Genomic DNA, 8,250 nt, shown 5'->3' with positions numbered 1-8,250 from the left:
CTGAGCTTGCCCCGAAAGATCTCAGGTCTTTGTCTGTAGGCTGAGGTCTAAAACTTGAAAATATACTGTTCTTCTGCTCCTATCCAGAGTGGTCTGGAGTACTGCAGTACTGCTTGGTACTATCCAGAGTGGTCTGGAGTACTGCAGTACTGCTTGGTACTATCCAGCGTGGTCTGGAGTACTGCAGTACTGCTTGGTACTATCCAGCGTGGTCTGGAGTACTGCAGTACTGCTTGGTACTATCCAGAGTGGTCTGTAGTACTGCAGTACTGCTTGGTACTATCCAGAGTGGTCTGTAGTACTGCAGTACTGCTTGGTACTATCCAGAGTGGTCTGTAGTACTGCAGTACTGCTTGGTACTATCCAGAGTGGTCTGTAGTACTGCAGTACTGCTTGGTACAACGGTGTCACAGTACATTCAAAAGCCAGTCTGCTGAAAACTGCCTAAAGAATTATCGGCAGGCCCACCAACAAAACCTTTCTGGACAGCTTACGACACAGAAATGCTGAGGACGGTAAACAAAATAGCAGAGGAACCCTCTCCAATGTGCTCAACTCAGAGTTTGTGCTCCTGCCGTCCAGGTCTGGCCTATCCCAGTCTCACTGGGGTCTCCTCTCAGGCAGTTTACAGGTGCATCAGAGCACAACCACAGGTCCCACCTGCCTGTGTGTGTGTGTGTGTGTGTGTGTGTGTGTGTGTGTGTGTGTGTGTGTGTGTGTGTGTGTGTGTGTGTGTGTGTGTGTGTGTGTGTGTGTGTGTGTGTGTGTGTGTGTGTGTGCCTGTGTGTGTGTGCGCCTGTGTGTGTGTGTCCTGTGTGTGTGTGTGTGTGTGTGTGTGTGTGTGTGTGTGTGTGTGTGTGTGTGTGTGTGTGTGTGTGTGTGTGTGTGTGTGTGTGTGTGTGTGTGTGTGTGTGTGCGCCTGTGTGTGCGCCTGTGTGTGTGTGTATACACACTGTGAAAGAAGGTGTCTTTCAGGTTCACCAGTCGCCAGGAGGACAGAGCAATATCTCCATTAGCAACAAAACTGGCTCTATTTTCGATCAAACACTGAGGGATTAATGGCCTTTACCTAGCCTGACCTTCCTCTCTGCTGTCTTCCTATGGAGGGATTACTGGCCTTTACCTAGCCTGACCTTCCTCTCTGCTGCCTTCCTATGGAGGGATTACTGGCCTTTACCTAGCCTGACCTTCCTCTCTGCTGCCTTCCTATGGAGGGATTACTGGCCTTTACCTAGCCTGACCTTCCTCTCTGCTGCCTTCCTATGGAGGGATTACTGGCCTTTACCTAGCCTGACCTTCCTCTCTGCTGCCTTCCTATGGAGGGATTACTGGCCTTTACCTAGCCTGACCTTCCTCTCTGCTGCCTTCCTATGGAGGGATTACTGGCCTTTTCCTAGCCTGACCTTCCTCTCTGCTGACTTCCTATGGAGGGATTACTGGGCCTTTACCTAGCCTGACCTTCCTCTCTGCTGCCTCCCATGGAGGGATTACTGGCCTTTACCTAGCCTGACCTTCCTCTCTGCTGCCTTCCTATGGAGGGATTACTGGCCTTTTCCTAGCCTGACCTTCCTCTCTGCTGCCTTCCTATGGAGGGATTACTGGGCCTTTACCTAGCCTGACCTTCCTCTCTGCTGCCTTCCCATGGAGGGATTACTGGGCCTTTACCTAGCCTGACCTTCCTCTCTGCTGCCTCCCATGGAGGGATTACTGGCCTTTACCTAGCCTGACCTTCCTCTCTGCTGCCTTCCTATGGAGGGATTACTGGGCCTTTACCTAGCCTGACCTTCCTCTCTGCTGCCTTCCTATGGAGGGATTACTGGGCCTTTACCTAGCCTGACCTTCCTCTCTGCTGCCTTCCTATGAAGGGATTACTGGGCCTTTACCTAGCCTGACCTTCCTCTCTGCTGCCTTCCTATGGAGGGATTACTGGGCCTTTACCTAGCCTGACCTTCCTCTCTGCTGCCTTCCTATGGAGGGATTACTGGGCCTTTACCTAGCCTGACCTTCCTCTCTGCTGCCTTCCTATGGAGGGATTACTGGTCCTTTACCTAGCCTGACCTTCCTCTCTGCTGCCATTTGGGGACAGATAACATGCGTCCCAAACTGCTCACTATTCCCTATGGGGCCCTGGTCCAAAGTAGTACACTATGTAGGGAACATAGGGTAGCATTTGGGACTTAGGGATTGAAAGATCTATCAAACAGGTGGAACCAAGTGAGGATTGGGACCAGTAGAGGCTTATTGGAACACACGTGGCTGCAATCAGACCTGGGTTCAAATACTATTTGAAATCTTTTTAGTGTTTTGAGTGTTTTTTTTCTCTAGCTTGCCTGGAGTGCCAGATGGGATGAGTTTGCATTTTTGCGAGTATTCGATCGTTTCCATTGTGCAAGATGAGTTCAATTAAACCCGGAAAAAGTATTTGAAATGATGACAAATAGTATTTGAACCCAGGTTCTGACCACAATTGATGGCCTCTGACTGACCGTGCGTGAGTGACTATAGCGTAACGCCTCAACAGGATTAACAACCAATCAGGATCAGGTCAGTGGGGGCGTGGCACAACCAGCTGATCTGACCCTTATAATATATAATATATGCCATTTAGCAGACGCTTTTATCCAAAGCGACTTACAGTCATGGGTGGTCCTGGGAATCAAACCCACTACCCTGGCGTTACAAGCGCCATGCTCTACCAACTGAGCTACAGAAGGACCACCCTTAACTGAATTGCACTTCTATAGATAATGTCCATGTGGCTTCTATAGATAATGTCCACATGGCTTCTATAGATAATGTCCACGTGGCTTCTATAGATAATGTCCACATGGCTTCTATAGATAATGTCCACATGGTTTCTATAGATAATGTCCACATGGTTTCTATAGATAATGTCCACATGGTTTCTATAGATAATGTCCACATAGCTTCTATAGATAATGTCCACATGGTTTCTATAGGTAATGTCCACATGGCTTCTATAGATAATGTCCACATGGCTTCTATGGATAATGTCCACATGGCTTCTATAGATAATGTCCACATGGTTTCTATAGATAATGTCCACATGGTTCTATAGATAATGTCCACATGGCTTCTATAGATAATGTCCACATAGCTTCTATAGATAATGTCCACATGGTTTCTATAGGTAATGTCCACATGGTTTCTATAGATAATGTCCACATGGTTTCTATGGATAATGTCCACATGGCTTCTATAGATAATGTCCACATGGTTTCTATAGATAATGTCAACATGGCGTCTATAGATAATGTCCACATGGCTTCTATGGATAATGTCCACATGGCTTCTATAGATAATGTCCACATGGTTTCTATAGATAATGCCCACATGGTTCTATAGATAATGTCCACATGGCTTCTATAGATAATGTCCACATGGTTTCTATAGATAATGTCCACTTGGTTTCTATAGATAATGTCCACTTGGATTCTATAGATAATGCCCACATGGTTCTATAGATAATGTCCACATGGCTTCTATAGATAATGTCCACATGGCTTCTATAGATAATGTCCACATTTTTCTATAGATAATGTCCACATGGCTTCTATAGATAATGTCCACATTGCTTCTATAGATAATGTCCACATTTTTTCTATAGGTAATGTCCACATGGCTTCTATAGCTAATGTCCACATGGCTTCTATAGATAATGTCCACATGGCTTCTATAGATAATGTCCACATTGCTTCTATAGGTAATGTCCACATGGCTTCTATAGATAATGTCCACATGGTTTCTATAGATAATTTCCACATGGCTTCTATAGATAATGTCCACATGGCTTCTATAAACAAATGAAAATATATTTGAGATTTGAGAAGTAGCCAACGTTTGCCTTGCGCACTCTTGGCATTCTCTCAACCAGCTTCACCTGGAATGTGGATGTATTTATAACAGGATGAGGTGATGGAATCAGAGGCGGCTGCTGAGGGGAGGACGGCTCATAATAACGGCTGGAACAGAACAAATGGAATGGCATCAGACACATGAAACCATGGAAACCATGTATGTGATGCTCCAGCCATTACCACGAGCCCCGTCCTCCCTAATTAAGGTGCCACCAGCCTCCTGTTGTTGGAATGTGGATATATTTATAAGTACATGACCTATATGCCAAAATGTGCTGTATACTGGCAACGATATGCATTTGAAAAAAAAACAACAACGAAGAAGAAGAAACAGGATGTCTTATATGAAGAGGGTTGCTGGTTCGAATCCCAGAGCGGACTAGGTGAAACATCTGCCTATATGCCCTTGAGCAAGGCACTTACCCCTAATTGCTCTTGTAAGTGGCTCTGGATATGAGCGTCTGCCAAATGACTCAAACGTACATGTAAAAATGAAGATGAGTGTCAGAGAAGTTGACAGGTTCCACATTATTCAAGACAGTGGTTAGTTGAGGCTCAAAATCACACAGCCACCAGCAAATTCCTTGTAGGCATGCTTGATTTGGCGAGGCAACATAGCACAGTGAATAACTGGGGAGTTTTTTTTTTAGACAGACATAGCATCCCAAATGGCACCCTATTCCCTATGTTAGTGCACTCCTTTTTAACCAGGGCCCATATGTCTGTGGTTAAAAGTGGTGCACTATGTAGGGAATAGGTTGCCACTTGGGAAACACATTCAGTCTATCACCACTGTAGATACAGCAACGTTCCCAGAATAGAAGGACACATTCCGACGCCTCCATGCCATCATCACTCTCATTGTGGTTGTCTCGGCAACACAAAACATTCCATTTTCAACGGCTCTTGTCCTTCACTTCCTGACATAAATCTAGGTTGAAGATAAACAATATTTCTTCAACCTAGACATGATCACCATGTAGATTAAACTCAATATTTCACCGTTCAACCTTGACAGATATATTTGTTTGTGTTTTTTAAAGAAACCCAAACGGAACACAAAAACATTTGACTTGGTTACAGCTTACAAGGCTTGACAATTAGACAACAATTTTTTTTTTACGGTCCTTCCAAGTGGAGCAGCGGTCTAAGGCACTGCATCGCAGTGCTTGAGGCATCACTACAAACCCGGGTTTGATCCCAAGCTGTGTCACATAGGGCGGCGCACAATTGGCCCAGCGTCGTCCGAATTAGGGGAGGGTTTGGCCGGGCGGGTTTTATTTGGCTCATAGCGGAGCCAGTAGAAAGCTGGGCGCCTGCAGGCTGACTCCTGTCGTCAGTTGAATGGTTATTCCTACGACACATCGGTGCAGCTGGCTTCCAGGTTAAGCAGGTGGGTGATAAGAAACATGGTTTGGAGGACGCATGACTCGACCTTCACCTCCCGAGCACGTTTGGTAAGGACTGTCACACTAACAGGTAGGGAGGACTGTCACACTAACAGGTAGGGAGGACTGTCACACTAACAGGTAGGGAGGACTGTCAAACTAATCGATAGGGAGGACTGTCACACTAACAGGTAGGGAGGACTGTCACACTAACAGGTAGGGAGGACTGTCACACTAACAGGTAAGGAGGACTGTCACACTAACAGGTAGGGAGGACTGTCACACTAACAGGTAGGGAGGACTGTCACACTAACAGGTAAGGAGTACTGTCACACTAACAGGTAGGGAGGACTGTCACACTAACAGGTAGGGAGGACTGTCACACTAACAGGTAAGGAGTACTGTCACACTAACAGGTAGGGAGGACTGTCACACTAACAGGTAGGGAGGACTGTCACACTAACAGGTAGGGAGGACTGTCACACTAACAGGTAGGGAGGACTGTCACACTAACAGGTAGGGAGGACTGTCACACTAACAGGTAGGGAGGACTGTCACACTAACAGGTAGGGAGGACTGTCACACTAACAGGTAGGGAGGACTGTCACACTAACAGGTAGGGAGGACTGTCAAACTAACAGGTAGGGAGGACTGTCACACTAACAGGTAGGGAGGACTGTCACACTAACAGGTAGGGAGGACTGTCACACTAACAGGTAGGGAGGACTGTCACACTAACAGGTAGGGAGGACTGTCACACTAACAGGTAGGGAGGACTGTCACACTAACAGGTAGGGAGGACTGTCACACTAACAGGTAAGGAGGACTGTCACACTAACAGGTAGGGAGGACTGTCACACTAACAGGTAGGGGGGACTGTCACACTAACAGGTAGGGAGGACTGTCAAACTAATCAATAGGGAGGACTGTCACACTAACAGGTAGGGGAGGACTGTCACACTAACAGGTAGGGAGGACTGTCACACTAACAGGTAGGGAGGACTGTCACACTAACAGGTAGGGAGGACTGTCACACTAACAGGTAGGGAGGACTGTCACACTAACAGGTAGGGAGGACTGTCACACTAACAGGTAGGGTACTATCACACGAACAGGTAGGGAGGACTGTCACACTAACAGGTAGGGAGGACTGTCACACTAACAGGTAGGGAGGACTGTCACACTAACAGGTAGGGAGGACTGTCACACTAACAGGTAGGGAGGACTGTCACACTAACAGGTAGGGAGGACTGTCACACGAACAGGTAGGGAGGACTGTCACACTAACAGGTAGGGAGGACTGTCACACTAACAGGTAGGGAGGACTGTCACACTAACAGGTAGGGAGGACTGTCACACTAACAGGTAGGGAGGACTGTCACACTAACAGGTAGGGAGGACTGTCACACTAACAGGTAGGGAGGACTGTCACACTAACAGGTAGGGAGGACTGTCACACTAACAGGTAGGGAGGACTGTCACACTAACAGGTAGGGAGGACTGTCACACTAACAGGTAAGGAGTACTATCACACGAACAGGTAGGGAGGACTGTCACACTAACAGGTAGGGAGGACTGTCACACTAACAGGTAGGGAGGACTGTCACACTAACAGGTAGGGAGGACTGTCACACTAACAGGTAGGGAGGACTGTCACACTAACAGGTAGGGAGGACTGTCACACTAACAGGTAGGGAGGACTGTCACACAAACAGGTAGGGAGGACTGTCACACTAACAGGTAGGGAGGACTGTCACACTAACAGGTAGGGAGGACTGTCACACTAACAGGTAGGGAGGACTGTCACACTAACAGGTAGGGAGGACTGTCACACTAACAGGTAGGGAGGACTGTCACACTAACAGGTAGGGAGGACTGTCACACTAACAGGTAGGGAGGACTGTCACACTAACAGGTAGGGAGGACTGTCACACTAACAGGTAGGGAGGACTGTCACACAAACAGGTAGGGAGGACTGTCACACTAACAGGTAGGGAGGACTGTCACACTAACAGGTAGGGAGGACTGTCACACTAACAGGTAGGGAGGACTGTCACACTAACAGGTAGGGAGGACTGTCACACTAACAGGTAGGGAGGACTGTCACACTAACAGGTAGGGAGGACTGTCACACTAACAGGTAGGGAGGACTGTCACACTAACAGGTAGGGAGGACTGTCACACTAACAGGTAGGGAGGACTGTCACACTAACAGGTAGGGAGGACAGTCACACTAACAGGTAGGGAGGACTGTCACACTAACAGGTAGGGAGGACTGTCACACTAACAGGTAGGGAGGACTGTCACACTAACAGGTAGGGAGGACTGTCACACTAACAGGTAGGGAGGACTGTCACACTAACAGGTAGGGAGGACTGTCACACTAACAGGTAGGGAGGACTGTCACACTAACAGGTAGGGAGGACTGTCACACTAACAGGTAGGGAGGACTGTCACACTAACAGGTAGGGAGGACTGTCACACTAACAGGTAGGGGAGGACTGTCACACTAACAGGTAGGGAGGACTGTCACACTAACAGGTAGGGAGGACTGTCACACTAACAGGTAGGGAGGACTGTCACACTAACAGGTAGGGAGGACTGTCACACTAACAGGTAGGGAGGACTGTCACACTAACAGGTAGGGAGGACTGTCACACTAACAGGTAGGGAGGACTGTCACACTAACAGGTAGGGAGGACTGTCACACTAACAGGTAGGGAGGACTGTCACACTAACAGGTAAGGAGGACTGTCACACTAACAGGTAGGGAGGACTGTCACACTAACAGGTAGGGAGGACTGTCACACTAACAGGTAGGGAGGACTGTCACACTAACAGGTAGGGAGGACTGTCACACTAACAGGTAGGGGAGGACAGTCACACTAACAGGTAGGGAGGACTGTCACACTAACAGGTAGGGAGGACTGTCACACTAACAGGTAGGGAGGACTGTCACACTAACAGGTAGGGAGGACTGTCAC

At 47.9% G+C, this 8,250-nt stretch overlaps 1 long non-coding RNA gene across 4 annotated transcripts; it reads right to left on the bottom strand.

Moving 5' to 3' along the window:
* Positions 1–1,111: 1,111 nt before the first annotated feature.
* On the bottom strand, positions 1,112–2,103 carry LOC127913867 (uncharacterized). 4 transcript variants are annotated; one of them, XR_008087026.1, is made up of 4 exons: positions 1,894–2,103; positions 1,729–1,838; positions 1,566–1,620; positions 1,112–1,349 (listed from the first exon to the last, which is right to left on the bottom strand). It is a non-coding gene; the product is annotated as an uncharacterized LOC127913867 (long non-coding RNA). The 4 variants fall into 4 exon arrangements; XR_008087028.1 differs by lacking the exon at positions 1,112–1,349 and adding an exon at positions 1,432–1,511; XR_008087025.1 differs by having other exon boundaries at positions 1,566–1,838.
* Positions 2,104–8,250: the final 6,147 nt, after the last annotated feature.

This window comes from Oncorhynchus keta, chromosome 30, assembly GCF_023373465.1.
Source record: "Oncorhynchus keta strain PuntledgeMale-10-30-2019 chromosome 30, Oket_V2, whole genome shotgun sequence".
Taxonomy (NCBI): Eukaryota; Metazoa; Chordata; class Actinopteri; order Salmoniformes; family Salmonidae; genus Oncorhynchus; species Oncorhynchus keta.
The sequence above is the reverse complement of the archived record's forward strand: the minus strand, read 5'-3'. Positions and strand labels throughout refer to the sequence as shown.